This window comes from Humulus lupulus, chromosome 7, assembly GCF_963169125.1.
Source record: "Humulus lupulus chromosome 7, drHumLupu1.1, whole genome shotgun sequence".
Lineage (NCBI taxonomy): Eukaryota > Viridiplantae > Streptophyta > Magnoliopsida > Rosales > Cannabaceae > Humulus > Humulus lupulus.
This window is the reverse complement of record NC_084799.1, coordinates 101,300,116-101,317,652: the sequence shown is the minus strand read 5'-3', so window position 1 is coordinate 101,317,652 and position 17,537 is coordinate 101,300,116.

Sequence of the window (17,537 nt, the reverse complement as noted above, 5' to 3'; positions counted from 1 at the left end):
GCCTCGAGTTGGAGCATAGCTTCACTTCCAAAAGTTAGAGAAAAAGGAGTATGCCCAGTGGAAGTGCGTTGTGAGATAATGTGGGCCCAGAGGATTTGTGGGAGTTTCTTGGGACATAGCCCATTAGCATCCTCTTTAGATTCACCTTAAGGATTTTATTTACTGCCACGAACTGACCATTGGTCTGAGGGTACGCCACTGAAGAGAAACTCTTAACTATGTCGTATTTGTCGCAAAATGTTGTGAACAGTTCACTGTCAAATTATGTCCCGTTGTCTGGAACAATCTTCTTTAGAAGTCCAAATCGGTATATTATGTTCTTCATCACAAATTCCAGTATGCTCTTCGAGGTTATAGTTACCAACGGTTCAGCCTTAACCCACTCCGTGAAATAGTTGATTGTGACAACCGCATAGCGAACTCCTCCCTTTCTAGTTGGCAAATATCCAAATAGGTCGATCCCCTATACGGAAAATGGCCAGGGTGAGGATATCATGGTTAGCACTATGGGTGTGGCTCAAGTGATGGTGGCAAAGCATTGGCAGTTGTCACACTTGAGGACATATGATTTTGAGTCCTTTTTCAGTGTGGGCCAAAAATAGCCTTGCCTTAACACCTTTAGAGCCAAGCTTTGCCCCCCTGCATGGTATCCACAAATCCCTTCATGATTCTCTTTGAGGATAGCTTGCGTTTCCTATGGCAAGACACATCTTGGAAGAGGCATAGAGTGACATCATCCTGTATAGAGTCCCCTCGACCATAATGTACCTCGGGACCTGGTATATTAATTTTTGTGCATCCGTGCGGCCTTCACGAAGTTTTCCAGACGTGAGGAATTCAATGATCGAAGTCATCCAAGTCGATTCTTCGCAAATAATTCCGACCTCTCTCGACTCTTCTTTTATGCTTGGTTTGTCCAAGAATTCTACGGGGACTAGATTCAATGTGTCTGCTTCTTTGGTGGAGGTGAGTCAGGCCAAAGCATCTGCATTTGTGCTAAACTCGTGTGGCACTTGTTTGATGGAATAGAATTCAAACTCTAATAGTTCACTTTTTACCTTAGCTAGATAAGCTACCATTTTGATTCCTCGAGCTTGATATTTCCCCTAATACTTGATTAATCATGAGTTCAGAATCACTGAAACATTGAATCTCCTTTACTTTAAATTCTTTTGCAACCCAAACCCTAGCCAACAACTCCCGTACTCTGCTTCGCTGTTGAATACGTCATAACTGAATCTTAGAGTTGTATGAAATCAAAGTCCTTCAGGAGTAATTAGGATTATTCCAGCTCCAGATTCAGTTTCGTTGGATGACCCTTCAACAAAGAGTTTCAATAATTCTTGTACCGGTTCACTCATAGGCTCATCCTGGAACCCGGTACGTTCAACTACTAAATCAGTGAGCGCCTGGCCCTTTATTGTTGTCTGATGCTTATATAATATTTTGAATTGACTGAGTTTGACGGCCCACTTCAACATATGTTCCTATGCTTCAGGCTTTTGCAAGACCTAGCTTAAAGGTTGACTGGTTAAGACGTATGTGGTATGGGACTGAAAATATGGCATGAGCTTCCTCGAAGTCAAGATTAAACAGAACGCGAGCTTCTCAATCAGAGGATATCTGGATTCAACTCCCAACAATATCTTACTTCTGTAGTACACTGGTTTCTGTGCTTGAGTATCTTCTCGAATTAACACCACGCTAACCGCGTTCTCCGTGACTGCTAGGTATAAGTATAGACATTCCCCAACAACTAGTTTTGATAAAATGTGGGGTTTGGCTAAATGTGTCTTTAGATCTTGAAATGCCTATTTGCATTCTTCTGTCCATTAAACTAGTTTGTTCCCCCTAAGAAAATTATACAAGGGGAAGCATTTTTTCCGTGGACTTGGACACAGACCGAGTTAAGGCCACGACTTTTCCAGTTAAACTGTGGACTTCTTTCCTCGACTTGGGTGATAGAATTTCTAACAACGATATGATTTTTTTAGGGTTTTCCTCGATCCCCTTGAGTTAACTATAAAGCCTAGAAATTTCCCTAAAGAGACTCCAAAGGTGCACTTCTGGGGGTTCAGCTTCATATGATACTTTCTCAATGCGACAAAACATTCTTCTAGATTGGAAACATCGTTATTGGGAGTTTTTAACTTGACGAGCATGTCATCGACATACACTTCCATGTTTTTCCTGATCTGGTCAACGAACATTTTGTTGACTATCCTCTGACACGTGGCACCAGCATTCTTTAACCTGAATGGCATGACTATGTAGCAGTATGCATTGTGTTCAGTCATGAAGTTGGTGTGCTCTTGGTCTGCAGGGTTCACCAGGATCTGGTTATATCCAGAATACGCTTCCATGAAGGACATGAGCCCATGGCCAGTCGTGGTGTCAACCAATTGATCCATTCTAGCAATGAAACACAGTCTTTTGGACATGCCTTATTTAAGTCAGAGAAGTCAATGCAGGTCCTCCATTTTTCGTTTGTCTTTGGAACCAAAACAGGGTTGGCGATCCAGGTTGGATATTTTGATTCTCTAATGAACCTGCATTTCAATAAGCGAGCTACTTCTTCCTCTAAAGCTTCTCCTTGCTCCTTCCTCAATAGCCTTCATTTATATTGTTTCGCGGGCACATTTTTGTCCAAATTTAGGGTGTACATAATCATACTTGGAATGTTTCCCACCATATCTTTGTGTGACCAGGCGAAGACGTCGCGATTTTTCCTCAGAAACTCGACCAACTCCTTTCGTTCAGCTCCTAGATTCTTCCCAATCTTCACCACTATCGATGGTGTCTCTGGGTCGAGAATTATTTCTTCGAGCTCCTCTAAAGCCTAGAGCACAGATCATTCTTCACCTATTCTTGGGTCTATTTCATCTTGTTGGCTGGCCTTATTTTCAGTGTCCTGAGATTCTTCTGCCTCTTCAGCAATTTCCATTGCATGAGACTCCTCATTCTCTTCAATTACCACCATGGCCTGCTGCCCAGGTTGTGATTTTCCCTCCATGGTAGCGAGTTGATCCCCTCTTACATTGCATATCCCCAAGGATGAAGGGAACTTCATGGCCAAGTGGAAAAAAGAAGTTATGGCTTCGAACGCCAACAGCACTGGTCTCCCCAAGATTACATTGTAAGCGATTGGGTAGTCAATTACAATGAACTCAACATCTTAGCAACAGCATGTGCTTCTTCACCCAAGGTTACAACAAGCTCGATTTTTCCTATTTTTGCCATTCCTTCTCCTGAAAACCCATAAAGAGTCATGGAGATTGCCTTAAGATCAGTTACAAATAGTCTCATCTTTTCAAGAGTGGACCTAAATAGCAAATTCACTGAGCTCCCATTTTCAATCAAGATTCTTTTCACCCTCTGATTAGTGAGTTGAATGGTTATTACCAATAGATCATTATGAGGGAATTGGACATGGCTAGTATCTTCTTCCGTAAAAAATTATTGGTTGTTTATCCAATCGTTGTTGTTTAGATAACCTCTACTCCAGAGTAAATATTGCCCCATCATGAATCTTTAGCTCCTGCATATATCTTTTTTGAGCTCCATTACTTGTACATGTTGGGTGAGGTCCACCTACAATGGTTACTATATCTCTTCCTTCAACAGGAGGAGGGATGATATGGTTGCCAAGAGTTAGGAAAGCTATTGGTGGATTGATTTGGTATCCCTGAGCTAGTTGAGGATTTTGCGCTACTGTTTGATTAAGGGCTTCTCGATTCTGAGCATATTGCACTAACGGTCCAGCTCTGATGAGTGTCTCGATCTCATCCTTTAATTGACAGCAATCGTCAATGTTGTGGCCAATGTCATTATGAAAACGAAAAAATTTGGTCAGATCTCTTTTTGCCCATTGGTGCTTCATGTTCTCTAGCTTTTTCCATGGAAGATGGACAGAACTAGTCAGATAAATGTGTTCTCATGTGTCTGTTAGGTCAAAATATGTGGTGAAGATAGATGTGTTCTTCTCCTCTGGCTTATTCTTTTTGGACCCAATCATTCGCCCTCACCATTTCCCTTTATTTTATTACTTCCTGCTTGGTTGCTATGGGCCACGGGCTGAGTAGAAGATACAATATCCATTGCCACTCCAGCGGGCTGAATAGGGGTCTGGTTGGTTCCTGGGACTGCAGACTCTTATTCTTCCAGGCTGATCCACTCTTGAGCTAAAGCCAAGAACTTTTCGGTACTTTTTACTCCTTTCCTTTGGACTTCCTTCCATAGTTCTCCACCCACAGCAATCCCTGTCCTCAAAGCGATGAGCTTGGTACTATCGTCAACGTCTCTAGCTCGTGCTGCTATATTGGTTAACCAGTTGATGTAGGCCTTCAAGGATTCACCAGGCTCTTGTTTAATGTTGGCTAGTGATTCGGCCTCAACTCGAACTTCCTTTTCAGCCCGGAACTTCCTCTTGAACTTATGGACACTTTTTCCTAGGAGGCGATCGAGTTTTTCTTATACTTGTTAAACCATAACTTGGTCAGTCCAGTCAAAGTAGCTGGGAATAGGACACACCTTAAGCCTACGCTAACGTTATGGGCCATCATCAAAGTGTTGAAGGTCCCAACATGGTTAGACGAGTCAATAGTTCTATCATATATTGGCATATTTGGCATTCTGAAGCCAACCAGATAGGGAGCTACCGTGATGTGAGGAGAAAATGCTCGAGCTCATCATCAGAGTCCCAATGGTCCACGTTTTTTCCAGAGAAAAGTCTTGTCATCTGTTCCTCCATCAAGGCCAATCATTCAAGGGTTGGATCCTTTGTCTCTTGGTTTGTTGTACCCCAAAACTACAATCTGAATTACTCAACACTAGGTACAGCAAGCAGACAAGCATATGAAGGAAGTGTATAGAGTATCTCGTTAACTCTGAAGTGAGAAGCTTGAGTCAACTTAATAGCCTACTACAACTAGATAGTTTACAGTTCGCTTCTTGTGCCAGCAACTTAGTTCGAGATACGCATCGTCCGAATCACCTTCATGAAACTCTGAACATGACCCGTGTCAGTTCAAGTTAGTGCTACAGCACCCAGCTCGAAGAATGTATTCAGCTTGTGAAAGCTTGGTTATGACGCACAGTGAAGGATCCTAAAAGACTCGGAGATTCTTTACAAGCCTCATAAAGGCCTAGATTTTATTAGGCATTTATTTCCCAATATAACAGATATAAATTGAATAGGCAATCATATATTTATGTAAATGGGAAGTTACCTGAATTTTTAAGTTACCATATTAATGTACGGTTACCCAAAATTGTCCATGAGAACCTCCTATAATTACAAGGGGAATGGGCAGAAAAAGGGATCGACTTTCTGTATGCAAAAAACTCTACTGAATTTGTCATAGACACCTCAAGAGTCCTAAACAAATTAATAAGAGTGACTCGTGGACTAGGTACAATTTAATGACTGAACCACGTAAAATTGTGTGAGTCCTTTGTGTTCTTACTTTTTGTTATTTCTTATACATTCAGTTTACCAAAAGCTTAATCTCTCAATTGTCGGATTTCTTATAACCATGTTGACGAAAAACCACGTCAATAGATTGGTGATTTCATTGAGAGCATATTAGGCTTGAATTCCCACTCAAGTTTTAACATAAAACTCACTATAGTGGTCACCCGTTATATGCGCGACAACGAAATAGAGCATCTAGATGAAGGTACATCAGCCCAACTTCGACCTGGAAAATAGCATGTGGACCAAGACGATGCTGGAAGTTCGACCTCACGCCCACCAAATCCCCATCCTAGGTACTTGACAGCCATCGAGATGGAAATTCCTAGTTAAGGAACCACCTTGCCCAGACCAATAAGCAAATTGAGGAGATTTTAGCTTGATTACCCCCTCCTGCAACTGATGTAAATGTCCCACTGATCCCACGGGAATAATCGACCTAATATTAGTCACTCTGTCAGAACGGCAACTCCAAGTTCCGTACCTTCTAAACAGACTCCGCAAAATACTCAAACTGCCAATTCTCACAAGAATCATAAACCTAACATCAAGTGTTCGGTCCGAACTGCGACCCCGAGTTCCGTACCTTCTGAACGGATTTTGCGAAATGCTCAACCTGCCAATCCTCGAAGGAATAATAATTCAACTCACAATCCCAGGAATCAGCCTGGGCAAATAAGGCAAGCTGAAGTCGATTCAAGGAGAAGAGACGTCCCAGCAAATCCACCCATGCCTCAGCCAGCAGCTCTGGCAAGGTAAACGAATCTTCACTGCCTACAACCTGAGAAATTGGAGTAGACCAAGGTAAAGCTAATCTAGTGTGTCCTGATGGAACAAAAATAACTTCACCAATAAGGCATCCTCCATCGCCGATTCGACATCCAACGCCACCTCGCCCATAGAGGAATGCTTCAACCTGAGGTAATAGTAGCATAAATCCTCCCCCCTCAGTTGACGCTTATAAACCAGATCCTCAATCCCTGCCACGAGTTGTAAGCTTCGCGAATGGGAGCTACTGGACAGAGAGCCAACATGGAGGCAGGCATGAAAGCGACCTAAGGAATCATTTAAGCTTTGTATAAAGTCTTTTCTCTGACCCACGATCTGATTTGTGTGATCATCTGAACTCATAAAGAGGACATCTAGCTCGCCACGATGATTTGAGTTATACTCAGGCCAGGGGAGATCTGTCTATTGTACGTGACAATGGGAATGTCCCTCCTAACCAAGCTCAAGCTTGGAGGGATAGTAACCCGTCTAACGCATACAATAAGGTGGGAAATGGTAACTAGCTCCCAAATAACCTAGAGACCAAGGATCCAACCCTCGAATGGCTGGTCTTAACGAAGGAGCAGATTAAAAGACTCATGTCTAGAAAGGACATTGATGATTGTGATTCTAATGAGGAGCTCGAGCCTTTCGCTCCCCATATTATGGCAGCTTCATATCATGCTGGATTCAGGATGCCGATCATGCCGACATATAATGGAACCATTGATCTGTCCAATCTCCCAGGGACCTTCAATACACTGATGATGGCCCATAATGTAAATGTCGACCTAAGGTGTATTTTTTTCCCTACAATGTTGACTGGACTGGACAAACTGTGTTTCAATAAATATAAAAAAAAAAAGCATTGAATCATCTCTTGGAAAAAACTGTCTTCGGAATTCAAGAGACAGTTTCGGGCTACAAAAGAGACCCGAGTAGAGGCTGATTCATTTGCTAAAATCAAGCAACATCCCGGTGAATTCCTGAAGGCATATCTCAATTGATTCATAAATGCAGCGACCCATGCTAGAGATGTTGATGATAGCTCTAAGCTCATGGCTATGGGGACTGGAATTATCATAGGAGGAGATTTGTGGAATTAACTCCAGAGAAAAGGAGAGAAAGGTGTAGATGAATTCTTGGCTCAGGCTCAAGAATGGATAAATTTAGAAGAGGCAGAGTTTGTTGTTGCAGGAACCAACCAGACCCTCGTTCAACCCACTAGAATGGTCACGGATGCTGCAACTGTGGCTCAACCTGCTACCTAGAATAACCAGTCAGGGGGCAATAAACGGAAAGGGGATGGTGAGGGCGACCAGAACCAGTCCAAGAAAAATAAGCATGGGGATAAATATACTTCCATATACACTACCTATAGTGATTTAATGGATACACAAAAGCATATTTATTTAGCTAACTCTACTCACCTTCCATGGAACAAGACTGAGCCCATGAAGCATCAAAGGGCGAAAAAGAGACCTAGCTAAAATATGTCGGTATCATAATGACATTGCTCGCAACACTGACAATTGTAGTCAACTGAAATATGAGATCGAGACTCTCATCCGGGTTGGACAGCTAGCATAATACACTCGAAATAGGGAAGCTCCTAGTCAACCAGCAGCACATAACCCTCAACCAGCTCAGGCAAGTCAGGCTAACCCTCAACCAACTCAAGGAAATTAGATTATCCCTCCTCCAATTGAAGTATGGGAGATTGCCACTATTACTGAAGGGCACTATTGCTGAAGGGCCCCATTTAGAAAAAATGAGCAGCGGAGCCAAAAAATGACATATCTAGGAGCTGAAGATACATAATGGCGCTGAATTAGTACTGCAACACAGGTTATCAAAGTAACAGCTATTGGAGAAATGACCAATCATTTTTACGGTAGAGGACACTAGCCACATCCATTTCCTGCATAATGACCTGATGCTAATAACCATCCAGATTGCCAATCAAAGAGTACAAAGGATATTGATCAACAATGGGAGCTCCTTAAACTTGTTATTCAGGTCCACCCTTGAAAAGATGGGACTATCTATAGCCAATCTTAAAGCAACCTCAATGATGCTCTATGGATTTTTGGAAGAGGGAATGGATGCCATAAATACAATTGAGCCCGCAGTGATGTTAGGGAATGACACACAAGCTGTAGCTAAAATGCTTGAATTTGTAGTAATCGACTACCCGGTCGCCCATAATGTGATTTTGGGAAGACCTGCGCTAATGGTGTTTGAAGCTGTAACTTCAGTTCGCCATCTGGCCATGAAATTTCCATCGTCCTTGGGGATATGCATTATGATGGGAGATTAGTTCAATTCTAGGGAAAGCTATAGCATTTCCATGAAGGGAAAATTACAACCCGAACAGTAAGCCATGGTAATAACTGAGGAGAATGAGGAACCTCGGGCAATGGAACTTGCCGAAAAGGTGGAAGAACCTCTGAAAGTCAGAAATGAGGTCGCCCAACCCAAAGAAATTGATCCAAGATTAGGCGAAGAAAGATCTGAGCTCCAGGATTTAGAGGAGATAGAGGAAATCATCCTCGACCTAGAAGTACATTCAAAAGTGGTGAAGGTTAGGGAAAATCTCGAATCCGAAATAAAGAAGGAGTTGGTCGAGCTTCTTAGAAGAAATCTTGACATCTTTGCCTAGTCACATGAGGACATGGAAGGAATCAGTCTAGGCATGATGATACACACACTAAACCTGGAAAAAAAAATGTACATGCAGAGGCGCAGAAACGTAGGTTGTTGGGAAAAGAGCGAGGAGAAGCTCTGGAGGAAGAGGTAGCTCGCTTATTAAAGTGTGGATTCATCAGGGAAGTGAAATATCAGACCTGGATAGTCAATATTATTTTGGTCTTGAAGCCCAATGGCAAGTGGAGGACCTTCATTGATTTCTCCAACCTAAACAAGGCATATCCTAAAGATTGTTTCCCACTACTGAGAATAGATTAGCTAGTTAATGCCATGGCTGGCCACGAGCTCATGTCCTTCATGGAGGTGTATTCTAGATATAAACAGATCACAATGAACCCTATGGACCAAGAGCACACTAACTTCATGGTCGAACATAATGTATACTTCTACAAGGTCATGCCATTCGGTCTAAAGAATGTTGGCGCAACATATCAAAGGCTGGTCAATAAGATGTTCGTAACCAGATCTGGATAAACATGGAGGTTTATGTTGATGACATGCTGGTCAAGTCAAAGACTACCAATGACCATGTGCCCGATCTGGAAGAATGTTTTGGCATGTTGAGAAAGTACAACATGAAGTTGAACCCTCATAAATGTACCTTTGAGGTGTCATCAAGGAAGTTCTTAGGCTTCATAGTCAATGCAAGGGGATCGAGGAAAACCCAAAAATGATCAGGTCGCTATTAGAAATGCCTTCACCAAGGTCGTGAAAACATGTATAGAGCTTAAACGGAAAGGTCGCTACCTCAAATCGATTTATATCAAAGCCCACGGATAAATGTCTTCTCTTCAACAACCTACTTAGGGGAATTAGACAGTTTGAATGGACATAAGAATGTGAACGGGCATTTCAAGATCTAAAGACTCGTCTAGCTGAGCCCCCTGTGTTACCAAAACTAATTGTTATTGAAGGTTTATACTTATACCTAGTTGTAGAAGAAATCGCAGTCAGCATTGTGTTAGTTCGAGAGGAAAACCGAACACAAAAACGGGTGTATTATATGAAAAAGAGGCATCTAGGAGCTGAATCCAGATATCCTCTAATTGAAAAACTCATGTTTATTTGATCCTGGACTTAAAAAACTTAGGTCATAGTTCCAGTCCCACACTATACACGTCTTAATTGATCAACCTTTAAGGCAGGTCTTGCAAAATCTTGGGACATCGAGGCATCTGTTAAAGTATGCCATTGAACTCAATCACTTCAAGATACTATACAAACCACGAACAGCAATCAAAGGCCAAGCGCTCGCCGACTTTGTGGCTGAATGTACCGGGTTCCATGACGAACCAATGAGGGATCCTGTACAAGAGTTGTGGAAACTCTTCATTGATAGACGGTCAAACAAGAATGGGTCTGGAGTTGGAATAATTTTCATTTCACCCGAAGGACATCGCTTTCCATATGGCTCTCAGATTTGGTTTCGATGCCTCCAACAATAAAGCGGAGTATGAAGCATTATTGGCTGGAGTTCGAATAGCAAAGGAGCTGAAAGCAAGAGCAATTCAATGCTTTAGCGATTATCAGCTCGAAGTTAATCAAGTATTAGGGGATTACCAAACCCGAGGACTCAAAATGGCATCTTATCTAGCTATGGTTAAAGGTGATTTTTTGAATTCGAGTTCTATTCCAACGAGCAGGTCCCCCGCGAACAAAACACTAGTGTTGACGCTCTAGCTCACCTCGACACTACTAAGGAAGCAGACACATTAAATGTGGTTTCTCCTTGGTAGCATGCCCTCAAGTTAATGGTTAGGTCGAGGCGGTAAACAAAACCCTAAAGGCGAGCTTAAAGAAGTGACTAGAAGATGCTAAAGGGCTATGGCCAGAACAGCTCCCGCAAGTGCTCTAGGCCTACAGGACCTCACATCACACATCTATTGGGCACACATCCTTCTCTCTGACCATTGGAAGCAAGGCTATACTCCCAATAGAAGCTCTAGTGAAGTCACGTATGCAAAGAACCTACAACCAGGATCAAAATAATCACATGCTTAATGCTTCCTTGGATTTCATTGAAGAGTGGCATGAGGAGTTCCTATTACAGCTCGCCCAGTACCAGCAAAGGGTTATTCTGTAGTTTAATTTGAAATTCAAAGGACGTAGACACGAACTGGGTGATTTTGTGCTCTGAAGGATATTTTTAGAAAACAAAGATCCTAAAGATGGTGTATTAGGACTCTTGGTTAAGTGGAGAGTTGGTCACATGGGACTCTCGATTAAGAAAAAAAAGGAGTTCATAAACATGTCTAAATAATAAGGGGAACAAAAAATAGAACGGAAATTAATAAACATGTACGAACGTAAGTATGTGAATAACTCGAGGAAAAATAACCTCGAACTGAGCCCAAAGGCAATTGTCTCAGCTTTTGAAAGCTTAATTACAAAGGATTCAAAGAACCCACCATGAAACATAAAAAAAAGAAGAAAAAAAAAAGAAGAATAGAAATCCCTAGATATCACTGAGCTCCGACAACTTGCCCATGTGACGTCACCTCTTCATCACCCCCTTCAGTAGCTCCAGAAGCCTCTACGGTCTTGGAGGGATCTTGCGATAGTAAGTTATGGAACCTGGCGAGGTATCGCCCCCAAAGTTTTGCGTCCAGAAATGAGAAGTCTCCTTCCTGGTTGTACGCCCAACATCGATATAGCATTTCCTCTAGAGAGCCCGTTGCCTCTGCAACCTCCTGCTGGGCCTTCTCAACATCTTATTTGGCTCTCTCCTTGACCACGTACAGCCTCTTTTAAATCACATTGACTTCCTTAGGTTTCTTATTGAGGTCATCGATCTCAACTTTCAGCTAGTCTTAACGCTGGCTCACCTCGATGACCTATCCCTTGGCTACTCGATCGTTGTTATGGGATGTCGCCAGAGCAACCCTAGCCTAGTCTCTTTGAGCTCGGATTTGACCAATGTCGTGGATTTGGGCTAGACAAGACTACAAAATATAAATATATAACAGGGTTAGTTCGCAAAAAGAAAAAAAAATGATGTGCAGAAAGAAAAAGGAGATAACTTACAATCATATTCATTCCTAAGGTCGACTCCAGGACATTCTCTAGGGAATGCTCCTCTATGGGTCCCAGTTCCTTGATGTTCACCTCATTTGCAAGGCCCACCATGTGATTTTTCATCTCATGGAGGGACCCACGAAGTTTTCTGGGATCCTTCTGACCTCGGGCGACATAATTGGGAGCTGAACAGATGGGGCCTCACCTAGTATAATTTGAGGAATTGGAGCAGGTTCACGAGGAAGAGGCAGAGGAGCTTTGTAAATAGTAGCTGTGGTTACCTGAGTTGGCGACTGCTTTGATTGCTGCTGCTTTTGGGTGGAGCAAGTATCTTTTCTATTGCAGGGGAGCCAGAGGCAGCTCTGGCTTCGGAGGTGGTTTTCTTTGATATTCTCTGCCTCTTGATGATGGGTCCAGCTCCGCCCCCAGCAGGCTTTGATCTATTAAATATGCACGCAATTGTACGTGGTCATGTCAAGTAATAAATTCTAGAAGAACAGATAGCGTCCCACAGAGACTATTAACCAATTACCAATAATTACTTTTAAATTTCTATTTGGCTATTGAAAGGAAAGTGATTTTTAAACTAAGACTTAAAATTGAAAGAAACTTTGCAATAATAAATACTGATTCAATAATTAAAAACCTAGGGTATTAGCGTCATCAAATTTTCATTCTATTCATTTTATTAATCAGTTCTAAATTTCTTTCTTTCTATTCTAATAGCAGGTTAACATAAATCGATTCTTATTCGTTTTCAAGATATAAGATCTCAGCCTATATCTAGGTTTTCTACATCTTTATGATAAACTTAAATATATAGCAGGCATTAAGCATAGAAACCTAATAGCTACACAAGCCATACAGGTACTTTCGTCCAATATGTAACCTATGTCTATATAATGATAGTTATTGACGGTGAGAACTCGTCAACGAAGTTAAGTTAGAAAATCAAAGTCTATTGCTTATCAATGAAGAACTTCAACTATATAATCATAAACTTAGAAAATAGTTACAGAAGAAAAATGGGGAAAATAACTTGTATTCCTTTGTTGTCTCAAGCTACAGTGTTTTTTCCAACCCCCTTCCATGTGGAAGTGGGGTACCCTTTATCGTGGGCTCTAATGGCCCATGATACATTATGGTCCAGGGGACCAGATGGTACACAAGTACATTGTCAGGAGAGTGGTCTCAGGGTTAGTGGTGTTGGCTCCAGTACATGGTCAGGTTCTGTTGGGATGTCTCCACTACTCATTTAGTACAAGTGTCAGAGGAGTGGCTCTAGGCATAGTGGTGCTGGTGGTGGTGTCGACTCTGACATCTAGTTAGAAGCATACAAGACATGTCCCCTCTCCTAGTACTCCCATTACTTGTCTGGCATGAGTATTTGGATCAGACATACGGGGTCTTAAAGGTCGTACCCCGTACAAGATCGTACTGGTACGGTTATTCTAAATTATTCTGAGGCTTTTACCTCTAAATTTTAGGGCCTCCATAAGTCTTCATAGGAGACACCCTCTTGAGGTGTAGGGTGCGAGACACCCGGTGCACGCAGGGTTCATGGCGCGAAATGGAGCTTTTGGGTCCTTGGCACATGGCGCCCAAAGCACCTCAAGGCCACCCACGAGACGTGGGTGATAGGTGCGTGAGACGGCCCCTCATGAGGCCCTAGTGGCATGGCATTTGATGGTGCGAGATGCCTCTCGCGAGGCCCAGGTGGCACGGCACTGATGGCGTGAGACACCTCCTCACGAGGCCTTGGTGGCGCGGCCTTGATGGCGCGAGACGCCCCGTTGCGAGGCCCTGGTGGCGCGGCACTAATGGCGCGAGACACCCCCTCGCGAGGCCCTGGTAGCACGGCCCTGATGGCCCGAGACGCCCCCTCGCGAGGCCCTGGTGGCGCGGTACTGATGGCACGAGACACCCCCTCGCGAGGCCCTGGTGGCGCGTCCCAGATGGCACGAGACACCCACTCGCGAGGCTCTGGTGGCGCGGCACTGGTGGCGTGAGACACCTCCTCGCGAGGCCCTGATGGCGCGAGACACCTCCTCGCAAAGCCCTGGTGGCGCAGCGTGTCGTGAGGCCCTGCACGTGCGGATCTAGGTAGTGTCACGAGGCCCTGCGCGCGCAGATCCGGGTGGTGTCGTGAAGGGTGTAATGATGCCCTACGTGCACAGATCCAGGCAGTTTCGTGAGGTATGTTGCAAGGCCCTGTGCGCACAAATCTAGGCGGTGTCGCGAGTCCCTACGCGCACGGATCCCATGTCGCGAGGCCATGCTAAGGATCCTTCTCAAGGGGAGGCAGTCGCGAGATGGGTCTCGCGAGGGGCTGATGCGCGTGAGGCGGGGCACTGCCTGGTGTGCAAGTCGTGGCCTCGCTGGGTGACCCGAGTGGAGGCAGTCGCAAGATGGGTCTTGCAAGAGGCTCTTGCACGAGGCATGGCCTCGCTGGGTGCATGGGTGCTAGGTGTCACGGGCTGACATTTTAACAGTAGAAATTCCTGTGCGACACCTTCACTCCTCTGAGCCAAGGTCAGCCTTCCAACCATTCGAATAACAATGGGCACATTTTTCGCATGACCGTGAGCCTCTGCACACTTCCGTCTCTCGAACAACTCTCGCCGAGTCATGCTCTTCAGCATCTATGACTGCATTCATGCATCAAGGCTATCTAGCCAAGACACTCACACTGACCACAGGTTCTCACTATGATTAGCTCATGTCATAGACCAAGGACTCCCATACGTCCATGGTCCAATCCTCAAGGCACCACACCATCATGCATGTTGGCAGGCCCTCAAGACTGGCTGCCAGACTAGTAGCACACACTGGACCTTTGTCCTACTCAAGCATAGTGCACCCTCTAATGCTTGCATGCTAACAAGTCCCACGAATGACTTCCCGTGTCATCTCGTGTCGAGATTTATGGCCATGGCGCACCACGACATCTCTCAAAGGTTTGGGCCACGTTCCATGCAAGCGGCATCCCGGCAAGCCAAGGGAACCGTACCCTTAAACCTCTGGCAGCACACTTTGACGCACTACCGGGGCAGCCCGATAAATTCCATGAGTACTCCTACTCATGGAGACATATGAGTCCCCTCGTGGACCTCATATGCCCGCCCTACTAGTCCTCCCAACTAGTAGTAGCTCACTTGACGCACCTGCGCCAGGGGGTGGTGGAGAGTTGACACCAGGTGCTCCCCCTACAAAGAGCCTTCTGAGTTTTTAGCCTTCTACCAGGAACATATATGATTTTTGCTTGGGATACATATTTGGCTCTCAGCTCTCCAATTCTCCGAATTTCCCAAATCTAATCATACCATTGCGTTCATTGACCCTTCAATATGGAACCTACCAAGTCCTGTCCATTTCTGGGAAATATTGAAGATATTTACGAAAATGCCACTGCCGTACAAACTAGGCATCAGCATGCTCACCAGCCTGCACCCTCGCGTGTGCATCTGACCAAGTGCCATCCTAGCTTGTAACATGCCCTCAAGGCCGGCATGTTACACTAGGAACGTCGAGAATAGCATCACTTTCCTCCTTGCGAGAAGATGGTGGCCCAAGGGCCTTGTGGCACAAGCATGTATTTAGGCATTTAGGGGACCTTAGTGTGTGCTTTGGACCTTTCACAAGTACAAAATTTTGAGTATCCACACTTGCCCCCAGTCTAGGAGAGGTCCTTTAGGCGCTCTGGTAGACTTTTCGATATGGTGTCTTGAAAGCACGAGTGGTGTTAGTGGTGATCCTTGTGATTTCTGGAGATTGATTGTGAGCCTATCGTCTTGCTTCGTGGATCTCAATCTAGATGCCAAGCTCCCTTCTTAGCCAATGATCAGTCTTTAGGCTTGATGGTTGAGATGAGCCTACGACTCCTATAAATAAGCATTCACATCTAGCCTATTATTTACACTCCATCTCCTTAGCTTAGTGGTTTTTGAGTCTTTACCCCTTTCAAGAGGTAAGGGGTTCAATCCCTCACAACCTCACTTTTTCCATCTTTATATATATATATATATTGTGTTATTTCTTTTATGCCCATACTCATTTAGGTACTTGGGGACTAAAGCACCATTTTCCTTTGTTTTTGTAGGCGCATACTTTCGGCCCTTTGCCTTTCTTTGACCGTGATGGTGCTTTTGGCCCTCGACCTCCTTTTGACCATGACAGCACCCAATTTTACTTGCTTGAGGTTTACATTATTTGTCCCTTATGTTTATATGGTCCAAATTAGCACCACTCAGGATGGGGTACTTTGGCCTGAGCTCATCGTGAGTTAACCCAGTTGCATGCCCTCATTCATACCCCGTAGTTGGTTATTTAGAGCGCTTGTGCCTAGAGGTTTTGAGCCTATTCCTTTGTGTTTTGTAGCAATCCTCTCATTTATACGTGAACCCTTTTTGCTTTCGGGATGAGGTCTCATGCAATGTGAAGGACCATTTGACCCTCCTCCGGTGGTCGAGTTTGTTGACTTGTCTTCAGACTCGGAGTCCCTCGAGGACAACCCTCACCAAGACTATGACACCTTAAGGCAGGCCTGTATTCATCATCTTGAGCCCATGGCTGAACTTAGACGTAAAATCTAGGTGGTAGAGAGAGAAATAGACTCATTTTTTATCGAAGACGGAGTATCTTTCCCCCTTGACCTTAACGACCATGTAGTGAACCTTAGGGTGACCCTTTTAGATTTGCAGATGGAGTTGGAGTTTATGGAGGGAAATCTCCTGCCTAAGCCTCCTACCCCGTTTTCCCCTAATGATTGTCATGGGGCCGTCCCATCTTCTCCTCAACCCTTGTTCTTGGTCTATCCTTGCTTAGTACTTTCACACTCGGTGCCTCGGTGGAAGACCCTTGCTAGGAAGAAAAAATGGAGGGTAAAGTGCCCTGTTTCCACCTCACCTTTTTCTTTTGGTTTTACAGATATGCCGAAGAGAGTACGGTGACATGTGACCACTAAGGATCAAGACACTGGCCCCCTGTTGGAATCCACCCTAGTGTCCCATATGTCTGAAAATAAATTGTTGGAATTAGCGGAGAAGTACCGTGTTAGCCCGGAATACATATTATACGTTCCTTCGAACAAGTGTCGGGCTGATCGCCCAAGTCTGGGTTATGTGGCCATGAGCGAGCATATCTTGAAAGCACGTGACACAATCCCATTGTACCCATTTTATGTCACGATTCTCAACCATTTTGACCTTGCTCCTCTCCAGTTGGCGCCCAACAGCTGGCTGACCTTGAGTTGCCTCTTTATTGCGTATATGGAGCGCTTCGGGCGTGATCCCATAACCCAAGAGGTGCATTTCATGTACAACTTCATGCCCTCTCCTAAATCCAAAGGCTTTTATTTCCTGCAAAAGTCCAATTCTTCAGTCTCCTTCATAGAGGGTTCTGTATCCAACCCAGGGTCTTGGAAGCAAGACTTCTTCTTTGTGAAGGGTCTCCTCTCTATTCGTGAGCACTTTCGCTCAGCTCCTAGTAAGTACTTCAAGTTTTTTATTATTATTATTATTTGGAACTTACTGTTTTGGAACTTATGTTCATGTCGACAGCTATGTTGATTGTG